We start from the raw sequence: 22,910 nt of genomic DNA, 5'->3' as shown, positions 1-22,910 counted from the left end.
TGACGTGCAATACTCCATCTAAAACCTTTAAAACAACATTTTTTATTATTATTATTATTATTAATATGCATACAGCATTTTTCATTAGACAAGATTCTCGCAGTGATGACAACACTGCAAGAATCTTGTCTAATGAAAAATTAATGCAATAAAAGTTCTTTGTTTTGATTCTGCATACACCCTTAGACATCATATATCTATATAATATCTATGCATACACCTTAGTCCCGCACATGAAAACAACGGCGAATATGTTCTTCAAAATAAAAGTCCGAGTGATACTTTATCGACATCACGACATACGTTGACTAAAGGCTCTCTTGTATTGATGTCTTAAAAATCCTGAAGCTTCTAATATTATTTTAACAAATATGGCTTTATATAATATAAGCCCTATAAACTTTTTAATTGTATTTTCATTTTGTTTTGTTATTTGATTTCAATGTGTATGCACGTGTTGTTATAATTTGAACTCAGTCTGCAATTACATGTTTTCATGGATACTTGCCTTTTTGTTATATCCGAACAGAGTTTGATAAAGAAGAAAAGAAAAAAACAACGTTGACTTTAGGAAGTGGGGGAGCGGCAGGGCTTGTCCAAACCATATCCGCCAAAGATGATATATGAGCATGTTTCTTTACATTATAAAATATATAGAGCAAATTAACCGTATTAAGAAATACAATTTACAATATGTTATATCACTAATGTGTTTTAACAAAATGTTAATTTCGGTCCACTGACCTAATGCAATACCTTCATGGACCCCCAGAGGTCCTCAGACCCTCAGGTCGACACCCCTGGCCTTGGAGGACTCGCAGAGGCCACTAGGAGATGTTGTTGACAGGCATACACAATTTCGTATTCGTTATAAACACATATTTTGATCCCTTTATGAACTCACCATCTCGAGCTAGATGATTCACAAAATGTTTTGGCTTTATAATTTAAAAAGCAAACAATATCAACAAAAAAGTCCTAAAGAAAATGTATATAGTAAATAATAATAATAATAATAATAATAAAAAGTTAAACAGAGAGACAATCGTTTTTACATTCATATGGTTTCCAAACAAACATCTACAACTTTCTAGAAGCTTTTTAGATTTGTTTATATTTCGGGTGTCCTAATAAAATGTTCACCACCGGAAAAAGGACTAGTTTTAGGAATGAGAGAGAAATAAACGACGCCGAGTCTGATGGATGTTTGCCAAAGCATAATCTGATTGAGGTTATGTAGCATTTTAAACAGCTTTGCAATTGATTCTGTTAAAAAAAGACTTGTGCGGATTCTGAAATTTGATGTTTTATTGTGGAAAATATGATTTTAAAGTTAAGTCTGAAACTGTCTGAAACAATGCTTTGGTAGAGGTATAGATTCTGTGCTTCCTTCGTTGAAATGCTATAAAAAAGAAGCGTGGCGTTATATCATACTTTCGTATGTTAGGTGTAAATAGAAAATGTAATGTTCATTCTTTTAAGCATTACGAATGCATACAGATTCTAACGGATAGTGTTTATTTAGTGTGGGAAAATGATCCGCCCGAACAGGGACTTGAACCCTGGACCCTCAGATTAAAAGTCTGATGCTCTACCGACTGAGCTATCCGGGCTCTGAATCTAGAACTGGAGCCATCATGTTTTAAACAAGATCTATATATCAAAAGAAGTGGCGGTCATGCTGTTTGGGTATATCAACGAAGAAAATAATCTGGGGAGGTACTTTCTTTATATATCCCCAAAATACACACTGGCGGACAAAAGTTTGGAATAAAGTTCAGATATTGCTCTTATGGAAAGAAAATTGTACTTTAATTCACCAAAGTGACATTCATCTGATCACAGTCAGGATATTAACGGGAAAAATGACTACCGGTATTACAATTCGAAAAAAAAAAAAAAACTACTTCGAAGATTTCTCGTCAAAAAAATCATCCACGTGCAGCAATGACAGCTAAGCAGAGCAATGGCATTCTAGCTGTCAGTTTGTCCAGAGACATTTCACCCCACGCTTCCTGTAGTTTGCCATTGATGTGGCTGTCTTGTCTGGCGATTCTCGCTCACCTTACAGTCTAGCTGATCACACGAAAGCTCAATGGGTTTAAGACTCATAACACTCTTTTCCAATTATCTGTTATCCAATGTCTATTTCTTTGCCCACTCTAAACTTTTAATTTAGTTTTTCTGTTTCAAAAGTGGCTTTTTCTTTGCAGTGCTTCTCACAAGGCCTGCACCCCTGAGTCTTCTCTTTACTGTTGTACATGAAACTGGTGTTGAGCGGGTAGAATTCAATGAAGCCGTCAGCTGAGGACATGTGAGGCGTCTCTTTCTCAAACTAGAGACTCTGATGTACTTATCCTCTTGTTTAGTTGTACATCTGGGCCTTCCACATCTCTTTCTGTCCTTGTTACAGCCAGTTGTCTTTGAAGACTAGTGTACATCTTTATATGAAATCTTCAGTTTTGTAAAAAAAAACTTGGAATCAAGCTTTGTATAATCTTCATTCCTCAAAACTATGATTGACTAGAGAAACTCTTCTTTTTTTGCCATTTTGACCTTATAGTGACCTTAAGACATGCCAGTCTATTGCATACTGTGGCAACTAAAAAACAAAGACAATGTTAAGCTTAATTTAACAAACCAAATAGCTTTCAACTGTGTTTGATATAATGGCAAGTGATTTTCTATTACCAAATAATCATTTTAGCTTTATTACTCAAGGATATTGTGTTGGAGTGATAGCTGCCAGAAATGGGGCCTTTCTAGATTTGATCAAAAACAACTTTTTTTCTAATACTGATGTGCTGTTTTTTTTACATCAGTTATGTCCTGACTATACTTTATGATCAGTTGAATGCCAATTTTGTGAATTAAAGTACCAATTACCTTCCGAAACAAAATCTGTACATTATTCTAAACGTTTGGCCGCCAGTGTATATATATCGATATAGATACATTTTTCAAAAAAATTAATAAATACAAATTGGTTTATAAATTTAAAAATACAGTGTAATACCTAGTTTTGAAGACATTTAATTAAATACTTTATATATGAAAAATACTTATATAATTATCTCTTTATTTTGAAGTTGACAAACATAGTCAGAATAAAAAATAAATGGGTGGTAATCAAAAAATGGTCATCAACCTTACCACAGTGCTACATTTTACATTTCAGTCTGATGTTGTTGACTAGTATTATTATACTAAAACTTTCCACAAGAAACTCTTCATTAAGCTCTTTAAGTCATCTCTGTTGGCAATATTTGAAGATCTGAAAGCAAATCCGGTTTGTTTTCTAATATCTAACATCATTCCAACAGAATTTTATTAAGGGTGACGAGGTGTAGTGTAAAAAACCTGCATGACAGATGATATGTAATTGTTGGCGCGTACATGATACATTGTTTTAGCGGTTTTCCTCGTCAGTTTTGGTTAGAATGCCAGGCTCTCTCGCAGTTTGAGATGTTTGACTTCCTCAATAGCGCTTTAAGGTTAAAAACTCAAAACTCAGTAGAATTCAAATGGGTCACGCAAGTTTTGAAGTTGCGCCACGATAGAGAGAAACCAGATTGAGTAGCCAGAGATCACATGTTCCCTTACGACTCAGTACACTCAACATTGTGTAGTAATGCATATGGAGAGTGCTTTCTTACACAACCTTGTTGAAACCTCTCTAAAATAACGCCTGCGTTTACTGTTTGGGCTGTGCCCAAGCAGAGTCAGCTCTCATGGAGACAGACTGTGAGGGCATGAGTCTCAAGACGCTTTGCTTGAGAATCACCCTCGTTCTGAGGAACGATTCGGCCTCATGTGCCCTCCCACCCGCCTCTTCTTTGATACCCAAGGAATCCCACAAGGATGCAGGGTGAGGCCGCAAGGTCAAGCAGGAAGACTTTAAGGTAGTCCTTGTGGTGGCACACGCCCCGCGAGCCCCTCAATCTCTCTGAAGCATATGTTTTCCAATATGCTATGTGCGAGACAAGCGCTGTCCTTCTGAAAGAGCAGGCGGCTTTGTCATGTGCAGCAGTTCTGACACTGGGGATGATAACGACAAAGTCATGTCTCTTGCTGCATCAGGCGAGTGGTCAGTGGATGATGCTGTTGCCCTCCCCCCAGCGACGGCGAGGAACATGCACGCACCACTGAGAGGGAGATGATCCGCGTCCTTACAAGGGCAGTCGAAGAGCTTCACCTTGCGTGGTCTCCCCCAGAAGAACCTGAATAGTCTCGCCTCGATGAATGGTTTGACGACTGCAGGAACCATTCAAAGGATTTTACAGCCATTATATTCTTGTTCCAAAGAAAGATAGTGGACTTCGGCCAATCCTGGTTCTGAGACATTTAAATCACGCACTGATAAAGTGTCCATTCAAAATGATTAATCAGAAACTGATCTTATCGCATGTATGCCCTCACAATTGGTTTGCCTCGATAGATCTGAAGGATGTGTACTTTCATATCCAAATTGTATGACATCACAGGATGTTTTTGAGATTCATTTCAAGGGAACAGTGTATCAATTCATAGTCCTGCCCTTCGGACTGTCTCTGGCTGCTTGCACATTCACGAAGTGCATAGATGTAGTTCTTGCCTCTCTGAGACTGAGTGGCGTACTCGTCTTGAACTACCTCGATGATTGGCTGTTACTGGCGCAATCAGAGGCTTTATGCCAGGACAGAGACTTACTGCTTCAGCATCTAAACAGCTTGGGCCTCAATTTAAATTTGGCGAAGAGCACGCTCTCCCTCAGCCAACATATCTCTTTCTTGGGAGTCTGCCTCGACTCAACGAGTAAGAAGGCACTACACAATGTCTCGTTTCCTTTGTCTCAGGGAACCGAGGTAACGTACGTAACCAAGACGTTCTGCGTTCTCCTGTCTGTGGAGCACAATCTGGAAGCCGGCTGGAGTGCACTCACACATTACAGCTGTGTGTGTGAGATGAGAAGCATATTTCGAACGGCAGAATAATGTAATTGAATTTGCTTCGGTGGCTCGAAATTTCGTTGGGCGGCCGCTGAAAAATTGGCAGTACCTGAAAAACCCTGTTTCTTCAATTCTCCTTGTCCGACTGGTTATTCATGTCTACCTGTATATCGCCCATCCTTATTAACCATGTTACAAATCAATATAATTTATTGATATAAAATTCTTGATAAGCTTTAGGTAGGGCAAAGTGGGACAACAGATAAAATATTTTTTATTTCAGTGAGTACTGATAATGTATGATAATTTAGCAGTAATTTTATAATACTCCAGTGGTGTTTATTTTAGTGTTGTTGGATTCACCTTCTGCAGCTGCTCAACCCACACTGCATTCCAAGAATGATATGCTCAGTGTCACTGGATTTGTTTTTCTACATTGAGAAACATATTTTATTTTACTCAAGCAAATTGAAAGAAAACTATCTTGACTTAGATGCTGGGTAATGATTTTACACATTGCCAGTAATGAAATCCTGACAAACAGCTCTAAATAATGTTGCTGTGAAATGCATACAGGAGGCCCTTTTGACAAACAGAAACACTGGAGAAAATGGGGGTTTGGCAGGACAGTCTTTTGAGGGAAGACATTAAATGGTTGAAGACCTAGATTAGTAAGTAATTTGTTCCTTGTTTTATCCCACAAGCAAATTGCTTTTGTATGCTGCCCTGTGGGAAAGCATAAGCTAATCTAGTTAAAGTGGCATGCTTTGTGTGATGAAATATTCCACCATTAAATCTTGCTCAGAGCAAATGGTAAATTACATTGCTCCTCTTTTAAATTTCATGTGATTACTAAATTAGTGATGGTCGGGAGGAGAGGGTTGCTGGTGGTGATGTGGTAGGCTTGACTAGACTTGGTAGGGAAATGCTTTGGCTGGCTCATCTCACAGAAAAGAGGCCATTTAAGGCTTCAGTGCTATACACCATTCACAGTACTACTGCCACTTGTGTAGCCCACTCATTCACGAATCAGACTGCATTATCCGCACTGTATGTTTTTTTTTTTAATTCAGCCAGAGAAGACAATGCATAACAAAGATGTATTGTCTTGGAATTATTTTGTGCTATTGTTTTTTTTTTTTTTTTTATCTCATAAAATTTAATTTAATTCAGACTGCAATTCATCTTTGGGTAAAATATGATTTGTCTGACTATTTCACCTGTCATACATGACTTTAACTTTGACATAATATAGGATATTTAATATTTAGTGTTGAGGAAACACAAACCCTCTTGAACGCAAAGGTAAATACACCATGTTGTGGTTACTGTTATATTTGTTACTGTTGTATACTGTTCTATTTATATTTTTACAGTTTGCTCAGAAGACCAACCTTTGCTGAGAATACTATAGGAAAATGTAAAATCCAGTGTCAAATGCCAAATATTGAACTGCAGTGAGAGTCATGCATATGTAAACATGCACTCTTCCCAGGCTTTATATGAAAAATACACTCTGGTCTTTAGGACACTTTGGTCCTAATAAAGGGCCTGATGTGGTCTTCTGCTGTTGTAGCCCATCTGCCTCAAGGTTCCACATATTGAGCATTCTGAGATGCTATTCTACCCACTGCACATAGTGGTTATCTGAGATACCATAGCCTTTCTGTCAGCTCGAACCAGTCTGGCCATTCTCTGTTGATCTCTCTCAACAAAAAGGCGTTTCCATTCACAGAACTACCACTCGCTGTATGTTTTTGGGTTTTGGCACCATTCTGAGTTAACTCTAGACTAGAGAATGTTGTGCAAATCCCAGAAAATCAGCAGTTACAGAAATACTCAAATCAGCCCATCTGGAACCAACAATCATGCCACGTTGAAATCCCTGAGATCACATTTTCCCCATTCTGATGGTTGATGTGAAAATTAACTTTAGCTCCTGACCTGTATCTGCATGATTTTATGCATTGCACTGATGACACACGATTTCTGATTAGATTATTACATGAGTATGCGTACAGGTGTTCCTAATAATTTTATCAGTGAGTGTATGTGATTATAATGGCCCTTGATTTGAAAATGCAACCCAGCAAACCCCAAACAAATGCTTGATGAGCCAGAACAAGGCAAATCTGATTAGATCATGAATTTCATTCAAATAAGCATTTAATAGATGTCCCATGTCTACCGAATTATAATTGAAGCCCCATCCCTTATGTGCGGTTCATAAAATCTCCATAGGCCAATGTTGTCCTAATTCTCTCAAAAGTTTGGTAGCACACATTAAGAGAATGTGGTAATGTTCTCTTATTATTATTAGCAGGGATTAAAACGGTTCATGGAATGAAAACCTTAAAAGTCCTTTTCAGAACGTAAACGAAAAGGGGAACAAAGACCATTTCAATTGTTCCAAAGCGAAAAGTTATTTTAAATGCTGGTATCTACTGTATTTAATAACCTGTACATTTTTTTCCGATAATTGTTCATGAAACCAAAGATCAGTGGGTTTATTACAGTAAATTTCCAAAATTCCGCCACTTCCTGTTGCCCAAAGAAATTAGGCTTCTCTCTTTTTAGTTGAACATAATCAGCATGTTCTTTTATCCTGAAGAAAAACGCTGCTTCACACATTTCTTATATAATTACTATGATGTTTCTGTTGGAAAGCAGCGGCTTCCTTCATGGTGTGCTGCCATGGACATGCCTGTTTAATGTTTTCTGTACAGTAGACTCATGAACAGAGATGTTAAACAGATCCAATGATTCCTTTAATTCTTTAGCTTTCACTCTAGGGTTCTTTTTTTACCTCATTCTGCATTGTGCCATTTGAATCATCTTGGCTGGACAGCCACTTCTAGGGAGAGTAGCCACTGTACAAAATTGTCTCCATTTATAGAAAACGTGTCTAACTGTGGAGAGATGAATATCTAAGCTCTTCAAGATGACTGTTTACCCCTTTCCATCTTTATGAAAAGCAACAATTCTCGATCGTAGGTCTTCTGAGATCTCTTTTTTGCAAGACATGGTCCATGTCAGCATATGCTTCTTGTGAATAGCAAACTCAAAATGTTTGAGTGCTTTTTTATAAGAAAAAGTAGTTGTAACCCACACCTACAATCCTGATTCATAAATTGGATGCCAGGTTTGCCAACTGCTGACTCTAATTAGCTTTTGTTGACATCATTAGCCTAGGGTTCACATGCTTTTTCCAACCTACACTGTGAATGTTTGAATTATGTATTCAGTATGTAAAACAAAAATACAATAATTTGTGTGTTATTAGTTAAACAGAGTGTCTTTGTTCATTATTGTAAATTAGATGAAGTTCAAACCAGATTTTAAGACAAATTTATACATATTTGATGCTGGGGATTTCAAAGGGTTCACATACTTTTTCTTACCACTGTATATATAAATGCATCTACTGTGGTAATAGTAGAGGTAAAAAGTGAATTTCATAGTTGTTTCCAAGTCTTCACTGAATTATTGTTAGATATGATGCATTAAGACAGATTTGATGCTGCCAGGATTTGACTGAGAAGCAGATCTGTAATTAAAATTCAACTTTCCATATTGTTTTACTTGAAAAAAAAAATATTTAGGTGTTTGTGATAATGTTTGGTCTCATTTGGCTTATTACAGCTAAAGAGTCAAGAGCAATTAGTGTGAGTTTCCTTCTTTTTTACCCCAATGTTGGTAATGAAATCAGTAAAAAGTCAATTCAGGACTTTATTAGATCTAGAGAAAAATGGTCTGTGCATGCACTCTCTAAGGTTAAAGAAATCTATGTAAATGAACCCACTTAAGGTGTAATTCAGTCCAAATGTGAACATTATTAACCATTCTTTTATTTCATTCTAACTGGTTACCATTTGGAAAGGAGGCTGTGGGACTGCAGAACCGTAACAAAGAAATACGGTTTCTTCTAAGAGATGTGTTCTATTACTTTACAAAGGGATCTGACTTTCTTGTGCAGATGACCACATGGGTTTAAAAAATCCTTTACTTTAACATTGAAAGAGAGACATATAAGGGACCAGAATATTATATAGACTAAGTGGTGGTCTCTTTTGACTTGGGACATTAAGCAACCACCTACTGTAGCCATCCCCCAAAACACTTTAGAAACCACCAAGCAATGGCCTAACAGCCAAGCAACTGCACAGCAACATTCTTCAAGCACCAATAACACACCAACACCTCATCATAGCAGCAAGTTTTACATGGGCAAGCACCAGTTACATTTTCTTCTGAAAAGATACAAATCTTTTTTCCTAATTTTTGTTTTAAGAAAGAATTACATTCACTAAGCACTTAATTAGGAACACAATGGTCCTAATAAAGTGCCTGACGTGGTTTTGTTGTTGTAGTGCATCCTTCTCAAGGTTTGACTTGTTGTGCAGTCTGAGATGCTATTCTGCTTACTACAATTGTACAGAGCAGTTATCTGAGTTACTGTAGCCTTCATGTCAGCTCGAACCAGTCTGGCCATTCTCCATTGACATCTCATCAACAAGGCATTTTTGTCTGCAGAACTGCCACTCACTGGATGTTTTTTGTTTTTGGCACCATTCTGAGTAAACTCTAAAGACTGTAGTGAAAGTCCCAGAAGATCAGCAGTAACAGAAATACTCAAACCAGCCTGTCTGGCAGCAACAATCATACCACAATCAAAATGACTGAAATCAAAAAATGTCCCCCCTTTCTGATGGTTGATGGAACATTAAATTAAGCTCCTGATCTGTATCTGCATGATTTTATGTATCACAATGCTGCCACATGACTAGCTGATTAGATAATTGTATAATTAAGTTAGTGTACAGATGTTCCTAATAAAGGGCTCAGTGAATACTCACTGTGCACACAGAATATATATATATATTTTTTTATCATCACTTGTCTGTTGTGAGGTTCTCAATGGACATTTTACAGTGGATGTTTTGCCATAACTCAGAGTGCATTGGAGCCATTATATCTGTCCCTAGATCCTTTAATTAATTTGCTCCCTTCCCAAATGTCATTTATCCCCAAGTTTTCACCTCTGCCAATGTGGCCCACCCAGATCCCCTCTCAAAACTCCCTCTTTATGTTTGGTATTTCCAAGAGAATGCTGTCTAGAACTCTTTTTCATCTCAATAACAGCACTCAGAGAAAAATGACTACCCTGCAGGCAAGAGTGAAAGATATTACGTCTTTAAACACAGTGCTTTCAGATGACTGCCATGTAAAGAAGAGCATGCACTTCAGATGCAAGCTTTGTAATAAACCCCGCATTCTCTCTCTCTCTCTCTCTCTCTCTCTCTCTCTCTGAAAGGGGTCCCACTGAAGCAGTTTATGTCTCTCATGGGGAAGAAGATGTCAGCAGAAGATCCATATGGGAAGACGAGGCAAATCCTCTGTGCGTTTGATGTACTTTGTATGTTCCTCTGTCTCACTGTGCTCTGCATGTTTAAAACTTATGCCTCAGCGCATTTTACATAGCTTTAATGTTGATACATAATCAGTTTGATCACAGACCTCATGACCTTTATTGAGTGGATTAGCTTCTGAATAGAGGATATAGACAGAATCAGTTATTAAAACATGATGTGCACATTTGACTGCACATGCAAATCTGTTTTGACCTTGTCTTTTGTGACAGTACAAGACATGTGCACAGGCAAATTTATGTTCTCCGCCAACACAAAGTAACTAACAGAACAGCGCATGTACAGTACCATGCAAGTAGCAGTTACTAGGACAGGTAATTAAGACTAAATGCCACACACTTCAGATATTATTTAATATAATTTATATTCAGATGTAATGTATGCTTAGCACTCCATATATGTGCTATCTATTAAATTTGGTTGTGAATATCCAATGCATTGTGTGACGAGGAGGAGGGCGTGGCCACGCCATGAGGGTGCACGGCCGGCTCTAAATCAGATGTTCAGCGGGAGAGCGAGATAAAGGGGGGACGGCGATGCCAGTTTGGAGAGAGAGAGAGAGAGACTCACACGACCACACTGCATGTACGTGGGTTTGTTTATGTTTGTTTTATGTTGAGTTTCTCATTAAACTTTACATTGATTGTACAGCTGGTTCACGCCTCCTTATCCTTGCCCATCCTGTTTGACATTGTTAAAATGCAATTACGGTGATAGTAATCCAAGTATCCATATTTAGATCAGTGTTTTTGAAGGGATAGTTCTCCCAAAAATAAAAATTCTCTCATCATTTAGTCACTTTCATGCCATCCCAGATGTGTTTGGCTGGAATGGAGTGAATGGAGACCAGACCTTTCAAGCTCCAAACATCACATAAACACAGTATAAAAGTAGTCCAGTGGTTTAATATGTGTCAACTGAAGTGATGCAATCACTTTTGGTGAGAAAAAAAAATCTATATTTCAATTATTTTTTTACTGCAATTCTCTACTTTCACTTTTACTTTCAAAATGTGAAAGTGGAGATTTATAGTAACAAAATTACTTAACTTCCACAGTTGTAATGAAACATTCTATTACAGTTTACTGTGATAAATATTAGTAAGGGTGTTGATGTATATACATTTCCAAATAAAACATGGTCCCCTAAGGTTCCGAGAACGTCCCGAATGTTCCGTGAAGGTCCGCAAAATAACGTCCTCCGAACCTTTAAAGAACTCCACATCATGACCGTCTCGGAACGTTCCTGGAACGTTACTAGGCGACGTCCTTGACACCAGTGGGGACGTTCTGAGAACGTCCTGGGAACGTAACCTTTCTAGCTGGGTAGATGTAAAAGTCTTGTTCAGAGTGTCAGTGCTTAAAGCCGTTTGAAAATTGCTCCATAGCTCTTTAAAATAGAAAATTCTCATGAAGAATTCATATGGGTCGCATACGTTTTGCCGTCTTGCCACAATATTGAGAGAAGCCAAGTTTAATGAGACAGTCATACGATCCGCTCTGCGCTAGCCTGTCAGCGGAGCTCAGCTCAACTCACGTATGGAGGGAAGCCTGATTGACGCTCGTTGCGCGCGCACCTGCACATGCGTACTCCAGAGATACATTAGGATACAGCAGAGCGCGTCTCGCGTGTGATTCTCGGTTGATTGCACAACACTCACGCGAAACCAGTATTTAAGCACCTCGCGCGCATCTTCGTTCCAGCTGAGAAGCATATTTAGCGCTTATAAAACGGCAAAAGTAAGATGGATTTGAATAATGTATAACTTGCTTAATTTGGCTGCCGAAAATGTTTCAATACAGGAAAATGTATTGTCTGTTCACACACACAAAAACAGCAGAGGATTTAAAAGTGGTACTTAAAAATGTACTTCAAGAAAACAAACTGGCATGGCAGCCATCTCTGTTTACTGAGAGTCTCTGTTCTGTAGGCCAGTGTTTCCCAACCACTGTGCCGCGTGGCACACTAGATCTAAAGTGGCTTACTTGGGATCCATACGCCTCACCTTCGCCATTTTGAAACCATAATCGGTCACTTTTGTGATTGTGAAGAACAATGATTAATGTGCAAAAGTGAGTGATATTTATACAAGCTAAGGGTCTTTCACATGACTCGCGTCAGCGCTGCAGAATACATTGAAGTCTATGAAGCCACTTTACACCAAAGTGTTTTTCACACACATGTTTTTGCTTCACCAGTAATGTCTTTGAGAGTACTAAGCAACAAATATTTAACAACTGTCCAAAATTGAAGAAACACTGAATGATACCATAATAGTAATTAAATATTAGGCTACCTCATCATTTATGCATATATTGGAGACCCCAGTTATTGCACTAATTTAAATTCACCAATAAAACGCTTAGACCGAAACATAAACTAGTCATTTTATTACTTTCTGCTATCAAAGCAACTGCACGCTTTTTTTTTCTCTCTCTCTTCCAAATACATGTTTTCAATGTTTTTTGTGGACACCTCCTACTTTTTTACCAAAGTCGTAAAATCGCCCCTCTGTGATGCTTTCTGCAACTCTTGTCATGTGGAGGGAAATGCGGCGCTTGACGCTAGCACTGAACGGAGTGTTGACGCATCGACTCAACTCATGTGAAATACGCTTTACAATGATGAAAAAACACGATTGACACTCAAAATTATTATGATTTGTCTATAATTGTGCTCTTTTCTGATAAAAGCCATGCTCAGCAGTTTAAATAGTCTACTGTAGGAAAATAATACCATAGATCTGCTTTGTGTTTATAATTCTAATACGGAAGTCAGTAGATTTGTTGCCATGCAAGTTTTAATAAAGCAGGACGTTATTGAAACTCACTGTTATTGAAACTAGACTATTATTGTTGTCTTTTTGGATGAAAAATAATGCTTAGACTGAAGGAAAACTATAGATCTGCTTTGATCTTTTAATGCTTAAACAGTATAAACTCTCTTATATTTTGGTCATGAATGACTCAAAATGATTCAATGACTCACTCATAGCACATAAGATGCCCATTTGTCGCCACCTAGTGACATTTCCAGAAGGGGTTGCTGAACTAATCATTTAATAAAATTGAACAAATTTGTGAAACAGAAGCAAGCCTCACCAAAATACTCTTTATTTTGCAGCTAATTCTGCACAATTGTAAACTTGAATAAACTTGAATCACTAAAATAGCTAGAATTAGAAAATATCCCCAGAATTAAAATTTTCTGTGGACCAGTGATTGTTTTACCTTTTTCACCCCTTATGAGTTTGTATCTCTGTAATTTGTTGTGGCATTGCAAGAACAAACCTACAAATTAGAAAAGAAGAATTTTTTTTCATTACCCATTTAGCACTCTTGCCTCCTGTGACCTCACACAGCATAGACTATGTGACTTCTTTTTTTTTTTGTATAGCCGAATTTCAAACATTACATTTAAACACGCTACTAAGACGGACAGAAAACATGGACAAGTTCTTGAAAAGGAAAAATATCGACGATGATTAGCCTATTTGGGATAGAGGTATGCCTTAGAATTTCTTTGCCGTAAAAAGTGTGCTGTGGCAGAATAAATGTTGAGAAACACTGCTCAGGGCCAGTCCAGTCAACAGTCCAGCTGAAATATATCAATCAATTGCACAATTGACACTCAATTGGATTGGAAGCATGCTTCAAAAGTTTAAACTTAATAATAATAATAATTATTATTATTATTATTATTATTATTATTATATAGCTATTTAAAAAAAAATTATGGATGTCTCCTCGAATCCCACCGTCTCCCACTTCTCCTCCAATCCCACTGTCTCCCTGTGTCTCCCCTGCAGTGCCCTCCTCACACTTTGGGAACCACTGCTTTAACCGTATCAGTGGGTGAGAATTTTTCCTTTATTTTTTATTTTTTCCATACTATATCAGTAGAGGGCACATTTGTCCTGTTCTTTTGTTGTTGTCACTGATTTCCCATTCATTTCAGCCCGGGAGTTCTCATCCAGATTTTATTGTCAAAAACATCCTTCAGTATTCTTTGTGCTTTTTTCCCTAGCCATGCAGAGGGTTCGTGTATGTGTATATCTTGAACTGAGAAATTATTATTAAAAAGTTATCGCTTTAACGGTTTGCTAGAAAATACTATACCAATTATTTCTCGTCTTTTGCCATCATTTTGGAAATACTTTTTTGCCCTAAATTATCTTATTTTCTGAAATGAATAGTGCCCTGAATCAACATTTGAGACTGTGGAGAAAACACATTAAAATTGGTCTCACAGTCACTGCGGATTGTTTCACCCTCCCTGGAACTGTTGTAGGATATTCCAAAGAGAGGCAAATGTATAATTAACAATATTTGTTGCAGAAATAATTTCAGCAAGTAAGTTTTGACCAGAGGAGGAGGATATCAGCTGACCTTGATTGAATCTACTTAGAATGGTCAAGGGATCTTATTTCATTAACCCTGCTGACCCACCATTTAAGAGGAAAACTGGTGTGTTTGAGCAGAACATTTATACATGAAGGCAGACTCTCCAAGATGTGGAATTGACTCAGTATTGCCCAAAGCTTTCTCTTGTTCACTTTCTTTTTATCTCCCTCGTATCTCATTGGCTTTGAAATATTTCAGACTTCCTGTAAGCCTCCGATCAGGCTTTAGAGCATTTACATTCTCAGAGGACCTAAAATAGTCTCCAGCAAAAAGTACGAGCCTTTTAAAAAATGCAGTTGGCTTTTAATTAGAATTGTGAATGTTAATGAACCATCAAATTCATTTCAAGAACAAAATTGGTGTGAGCGAGTTCACTCAACCCTTGTTTGAATTCTGAGCGACCTGAAAATTAGCTAATTTTAGAACGGAGATTGAAAGTCAGATTCTGATTTGCAGCTTGGCTGTGGTCTTAAATGTGTACGTCACCGCGGACCAATGATACATTCAGCTATGAAATATATGTGTGTCAGATTGTTTTACTAAGGCCTCCCTTTAAAGTCAATATGACATCAAAATGGATAGTGTTTACTTTCTTAATACATGTTCTAGGACCTATTGTGAATGCCAAGCATAGATGCATGTATGCCTGCTTTAAATGACTTTCCTTTTAAGTTGATGTCACCAAGTCCTTAACCCTTTTTCAACCCTTCTCAATCCACCTGCCATATTGATAGGTGTCATATTTTCATTCTGAAATCCATCACACTACGGAATTAAAATGGATTTCAAAAGCCATTTCAAGTTGATTTTAAACCATTTTAAATAAACAGACACAGCTAGAGGCATGAATATACACAGCTGGAAACTTAAAAGGCAAGTGCCAGGTAGGTGTTCCCCAGCAGAGCCTACATGAAGCAAAGTGTCTTAATAATTACAACAGTCTCCAGATTGACTGTGTTTGTTCTGCCAACTAAACTTAAGCTCTCTGTCCTGCCTTTTTCTGCACGATGTCCCTGTCAGCCTGCCAATAGTTCCAAATTCTCTCCTATCTGTGGCTGAAGAGTCAGCACAGAATGAGGTGATTGACTGTTTCATCTGCACCATCACCTTGTCCTCATCTTCAATGGGGAACACACTGGAAACTAAAGCGTGCTGAAGTTCATCGCTCCCATTAAGAACTGAAGTGGCAGCCTGCCCGATACAAGTTAAAGGGACAGTTCACCCTAAAAAGAAAATTCTCTCATAGTTCATTCACTTTGATGCCATCCCAGATGTGTATGACTTTTTTCTGCTGAACACAAACAAAGATTTTAAGAAGAGTATTTCAGCTTTGTAGGTCCATACAGTGCAAGTGAATTGAGGTCATACCTTTGAAGCTCCAAACGTCACATAAAGGCACTAGGCAGCATAAAAGTAGTCCATACGACTCCAATGGATTAATATGTCTTCTGAAGCGATGCGATCACTTTGGGTGAGAAAAAGAGAAATATTTCAGTCCTTTTTACTATAAAGCTCCACTTTTCACACAGCAGAAGAAAGAAAGCCATACACATCTGGGATGGCATGAGGGTGAATAAATGATGAGAGAATTTTCCTTTTTAGGTGAACTATCCCTTTAAGCTCAACCAACAGCTTTTGTGGCATATTGTTACATACCACAAGAAATAGATATAATTGGATATACTTTAACTAATAATGGATATATGAAAATTGGATATAACTTTGCACACATGAGTTTAGTACTGGAAGTGATTTTAACACCCCAAAATCATGTTAACATTTATAATGTATAATTATGTTGTATGGCTGTACTTTTTAAACAATGTGTTTTGCAGCATTTATGGACTGTCCCATTCACTCCCGATGAAAGTATACCTTACTATAACAGCAATATATATATATATTTTTTTGTAATTAGCATTGTGCCACAAATGCTGTCATTTAAGCTTGAAGACTCTGTGAAATAAAAACGTATGTTTTGCTACTAATAGTCCATATCTACAGTATTAGATTTAAGGTAATCTAGTTTAGGTAATGGCGGGAAAAGTCATATGCGAGTTTACTTCTAAACATAGACAAAACTTGTTTTCAGAAGATATGAGCATTTAAAATATGCAGTATCTCTCTTCCAGCTAGACAGACCCAGACACAAATGTGACGTCAGATAGATGTTGAGAAACTTTGTCCAATCGAATGCTTTTTAGAATGGGAACACACCCTCCCCTTACATCTGATCAGTGCACATGGCTGTGTTCTTACACGCGCTGATGAGGCCTTCGCAAGGCACTTCAAAAGACGGACAGGGTTTTTTCAAACAGAATTGGCAATAAGAATCACTTAAAAAGTGAGTTTTTAAAGAGCGTTATCACCTTTAAGCCCTCTGAAACTCTCAGATTGGAGCATAATTTTCTTTGAAGGAAACAGGGATGATCAATTCTGAATAGAAAGCGCATGCACACGCGGGAGTGTTATGCGAGGAAAGTTGCTGGAGTTTATTCTTATGTTAAATGCAGGCCTTTTTGGGAGTTTTTTTGGGATGCAACATTGATATGTTGTGATCTTTTACTCTCATTCACCTGCATTGACTTGCACAATAGCTCTAGCCTCGTCGTCACAAAGACTGTGATGCGCTGTGTTCGTTTGTGTGCTGGTTATGAAGATAAGTGGTCTGTTAGATCATCGCTCGGTTCTCAAGTATTGGAAAAATGATCAGAGTCTGTATTGAGATTGCTTCCTAGTTTCCCCGGCTGAACTATGGCTCTGGCATGAGAAGCACTAGGGGTATGTGTGTGTGGATTTGTTGGGCGATATGCTCTAAAGTAAAGTCTATTGGCAATTTTACTTAAAAAAAAAAAAAAAAACAAGAGCCATAAAACAATCCTTCCTCAACATCGTGCTTCAGTGGGATATATTGTCAATGCACTTCAGGGGGACTTTAACTTATATTGAAGCAGGAATGTTCCTTTTAATATAGAGGGAAGTAAAAACAGATAGGAAAGTGGGTTGGAGAAAAAGGAAATAGGTTGTGACTTGATGCAGTCTGAATTTGTACCTGTCCTTATGAGCATGTGCACTACACACTGTGCCATGGCTCATCAAATATCCTATGCCCTTTGTGCACCTTTTTTGCCAAGAACACTCCTGGCAAATTTTAGCAGACATATTTTTTTTCTTTCTAGTTTTGCACAGACAGTGTGCTTTCCACAGGCATAAAACTCTTGTCCCTGTTGTCATGACTGTGGAGGGCAGTGTTTTGTTACGGTTGGTGGGCTGGTGTTGCTTGGTCTGGCATGTTAACATGCATGTCACAGTGCTCCCCAGCAACCCCCCCCCAATCCCCCCACTCAGTGCGCCGCTGTGCCTCTCATCAATTCAGCAGACACACTAAACAGATTCCACTTTCAGCTCTGACTTTGGATGCTAGCGCTCTAAACTTCCTCAGGGGAGCCATTTCCTTCAAATCAAAGTCCTGCATGCCAGCCGCTGAGAAGAAGGCACAACAAGCTGTTCCTCTGAGCTCACAGGAAGAGGCTCCTGGAGATACTTGGTCCTACTACTACATTCTCAGCCAAAAGTAGTGAGCAGACTCAGCCACTAGCCTTTTAGTGAATGGAACGAGCAGAAAAAGCTAATTTTAACCTTAAGATAAGAGAAAATAATGAGAGCAATCTTTGGAGACACTCAGGTATGCTCTCAGAGACATCTTATCTCTTGCTCTCTGCCTGCTCTCATGCAGGTGTGGTGCTCTATAACACCCCACTGTGAATGACATTTTGATGGTTTAGTTGAGATTATTCATTTTATTAACTCTTGCTTTGGGTTTGTGCTCTCTAGATTGTGGCTTCATGAAATTGGAGGAATTCAACAATGCCTTCAAGTGAGTGGTTCCTCATCTGCCGGAGAGAGCAGTGCTGGAGGCTTTCCGGTAAGAGTTCAGACAAGCAACATCGATAGCAGACTGGTCTCACTGTGAATTTGGCAACAGTAAGTAAGCTCTTCAGGTGAAATAAGTCAGTGTTGCTCCAATTGGCTGAAGCTGGAAGTGTTGATAAAAGTATGGGTACACGTGAGCTCCAGTTTCTGAATGTCCACAGAGTGGTGCCCAAAGCGAGTGTTAAAGCGCTGTTTTTAGTTGTACAGTAAATGATGTAATAGTCAACAGGAATGCACATTTTATATCCATACCCCTTAATCCAAACCTCAACCCTAATCTAACCATTGATGAAGAAAATAATTTAATCTTGGAGGCAAGCCCAAATTAAAGTACTTCAGGGGTTCACAGTCTACTGGGCCTTGCCAGTCATCAGACAGTGGGGTGGGGCACGTTGTTACTTTATGATCATGTGCTACATGGACTGGATTTTGCTGTTGCGCACTGTCGCTGTGTTTATATAACGTCTCCCGCTGGACACGCTTACATCTCCTGCGAAGGTTGATGGGGGAGAATAGGGTTTTGTTGGTAGTCCCACACCATACTTTGAGTTATGTGTTTTCTGATCCTCCCTTCACTCTTTCCTTTTTCCTCCATCCTTCTACTTGATTTCCTTTTCCAGAACAGATTAGTTTAAGATGATTGTAATTTTGCCATATATGCATTGAGTCAGATTTGATTCACTCTTTTTTTGTAGCAAGGGATTAAAGCAGGCCTCCCACCTCAACCACAGCAACAAGCTCAACAGAAACAGCGGTTTGTTACCAAAACCCCTCCAGTGTGAGCAAAAGTGTTTGATACAGTCCCATGTGAGAGTAACACAGGGCTGAAGAGTTTTGAGGCTTGTTGAGAGCTGTCTGCTCATTAGGGCGAGGACAGTTCCTGTGCGCCATGCTCCCTGTGGAGTTTCCCAGTCCTGACCAACCCTTTCCACTCCTGTTCAGCCCCTTGGCTGCTCCACATCTCTCCACAACATCATCCTCACCGTCTTGCACAAAAGTGCTCTGGGCTTGTGAACAGGTGGGATTCCAAGCTTGTGCATGCTGTGCGTTCACACCCATTTCAAACAGTTATCACTAGACCCAAAGCTATTGCCAGTTCCCAGAGCCAATATGACATTCGACAATCTCCCACTTAGATCTCTGCATTACTTTCATACTATGATGTATCTAGAGGTTTCAGCTTGTGTCCCTGTGTTTGCAGTTATAGTGACACATTATTATCAGCCCTCTCTGCTCTGTTTCTACTCTTCAAAGAGGTGATGTGCATGCTGTACGTAGCGATGAGATAGGGGGCAATTAATCTCTTTCATCCTTTGTTTGTGGGCTCAAGAGCCAGGTTGCACATCAGAGATGTAATAGGCATCTCCTGGTGGCCGTACATGTGTGCGCTTGTTTGCTTTTTTGGAGAGATTTAGTGCTTTGTTTGCAGTGACTCATTCTCTGCAGTTGGGCAACTGCTGCGTGATGCAGCTACTGCTGAGAGCAGCACAGTTGTCCTTCAAGCCCAGTTAACATACAATTGCCCTCTCGCACCACACAGGCCTTGATCATTGACAGATGAGATACAGAGTTTGTCTGACCTTAAGCTTAGCTGACATACTGGGAGCTGATGACCTCCGAACCTTAGTAAGTCACCTTGACATGCCAGCGCTGCATTGTTTTTAATTGAATGTCGCATTTGTGTCAGAACCAAAGTAAGCTTATCCAGGGCTCAGCGATAAGGATGTACTGGGGCAAGTGTGAGAACGTTTCAGGCCAGTTGACAGAAATGTGTCTTGACCTATCGAGCTAGTGTTGGATTGTCAAAGTATATGCAAATTTACTGAATGATCTGGGATCATTGGTGCAGTTATGGGTCCTTTTTCTATTGGGGTGCTGCAAAAAAGTGGCTAATCGTGATTCACTACATCACTAAAGCCGTTCCACCAGAAAAAATCTCAGTCCTCAGTACAGGGCTCCTACAGTCATAGAAAACCTGAAAATATCAGGGAATTTTTAAAGTTGTGTAAAGACTTTATCTCAAAAATCATGGAGTCAGTTGTTTTCAATGAATTAGTTGAAATGGTTAAAATATTGGTCTCAATGTTTCGTATGCAAATCGTTCTGAATCAAAATTATAATTTTTTTTCTATGATGTTGTAACGTAGTTCAATGTAAAGGAGGCGAGAACCGGCTTGACAATATAAATAATATTTTAATGAGAAACTTAACAAAAGACAAACACACACACGACGGACATGTCCGTAAACGATCTCTCTCTCCCGCACCTCCGCAGTCGGCCTTTATCCCTCTCGGGGGGGGGGGGGCTTGATTAGCCTGATAAGGGACCAGGTGTGTAGAATCACGACCCGGCCCCGCCCTCCGCCCCTGTAAATTTCTGTAGAAATTAATAGTATTTTTTAAACCTATGTATAAATTCATGATCACTCATATGAGATGAAGACTCCAGTCATATCAGTAATGTAGAAAAAAAAAACCTTTTATAACATGGAGAGGGTCCAGTCATGGGGGGCTGCTACACTACTCACTAAATCTCACTAACCACCCTGTTATGGGACACTTTCACTCATGGATTAAATTGAATTCTGACTTTCTACAATTACATTGATAACTAAAAAGCTATTGTGTTTGAATGATGCTGCATCCAAGACCCTTGGTGTCAGTGTAAGTCCAAGACAACATATACACAAAAATGATGGAGTGCACCTTTAATGTCAACTCTGGAAAAGGGTTGTTAACAGTGTCAGTTCAGTTTTAGAGTTATTATTAAAAATGGATTTGAAACATCTTGTATATGTTTTTAGTTGTTTTTACCTATTTATAAATTTTAACCAAGATTTTTCCATAAAAATAACCATTGAAACCTGCATGGCCTTTATTACTAACAAACCAACTAATGGAATTTCTTATAAATATGTTTCTTTCTAAATGTAAAAATGTTGCACAAAATTAAATTAATTTTATTTTTGTGAGGCCAGTGAAAATATTGGCATGGCAACTACTACTGGCCTGACTGGATCAGGAGAAAAAATCTTTATTGTTGAGCCTTGCTTAGACCAAAATAAATCACAAATGATATCTTGAAATATTAATATTATGCTAAACGGCATACAGTTATGCATTTCTATCAATGACCTCCATATTGATACAAACAATAAACGAAAGTTCAATGTTTTTTCTTTGAATCATTGCTGAGGATTCCCTCTCACCTTTCCAAGTGTTGACCTTCACCAGTTGCTACGTACCTACTGCTATGAACGGCATGTAGATGTTTGACTTAGCAAAAGCAGAGAAGCACCTGGCACAAACAGGATCACTCTGAGTACAGTGTGTCTTGGTGCACTGGCGTGTGTGTCCCCAGATAGCGCAAGTTCAAAGTCATAACCTTCACGCTGATTTGCAATCTTGTTTCCCTTTCACCACCTTCTCCAGTTCTCCTCTGCCCGTCATCCTGCCAGTGCTGACAGAGTGTGGCAGCAAACATACAAAATGGTGAAAAAATGACAGGGAATGGGGAAAAAATTCCAAGAAATAAATGAAAAAAGAGAGGGAGAGCTCAACTTGAATGTTGTGTTTGGAGTTTATCTGCACGCCCAGGGCTGTTTTTAGAAAGATTATCACAACAAAGTGATAAGCTGGAACACCCACCTTTGGTGTCACTTTCAGAGGGTTTGCGGGGTCTGTTTGTGTTTGTTGTCATGTTTGCTCTTCTTTTGTACCTTGAGATAAAGTGAGGTCTCTGAATCTGTTTATGTTGCAACCTCCTTTTTGGCATAATTATAGCAGAACAATGGCGCCCTGCAGGCTTCGCACCATTAGCAGACGTGCTGTTGCCTCTTTATGTGCTAAAGATTGATGGACATGTGCTGCCTCTCTGAATGAATGTTAACACTGCCATTTTGCTTTGCTGCTTGTTGCCATGGTGACGTGGTACGCAGAGCTGAGCCATCACACCTTGAGCGCTGCCTGCGGTTGTTTTTTTTTTTTTCTTCTCCGTCATCCGTTACACTCTGCTCTTACTCTTTGTTGTCGCTGTTTCCAGAGCAACTATCTGCCATCTCCTTTTCATAAATACCTGCTGCACACATTCTTGCAGTTCTTGAGTTACAAGAATGCAGCAGGTTTTTTTCTCTTATTCACTCTCTCCTCCTCCACATTGCTCTCATTCTCTAACCTGCTTAGGAATCTCAGGTTTCTCATTGTTTTCCTCTCTGATG

The 22,910-nt window shown here is 38.8% G+C and overlaps 1 non-coding gene across 1 annotated transcript; it reads right to left on the bottom strand.

The window, feature by feature from the left end:
- Nucleotides 1-1,540: 1,540 nt before the first annotated feature.
- Nucleotides 1,541-1,613, bottom strand: trnak-uuu (transfer RNA lysine (anticodon UUU)). Its single transcript has one exon. It is a non-coding gene; the product is annotated as a tRNA-Lys (tRNA).
- Nucleotides 1,614-22,910: the final 21,297 nt, after the last annotated feature.

The sequence above is a fragment of the Xyrauchen texanus genome, chromosome 16 (genome assembly GCF_025860055.1).
Source record: "Xyrauchen texanus isolate HMW12.3.18 chromosome 16, RBS_HiC_50CHRs, whole genome shotgun sequence".
Lineage (NCBI taxonomy): Eukaryota > Metazoa > Chordata > Actinopteri > Cypriniformes > Catostomidae > Xyrauchen > Xyrauchen texanus.
Note: the sequence above shows the minus strand (reverse complement) of the source record. Positions and strands in the feature narration are given on the sequence as shown.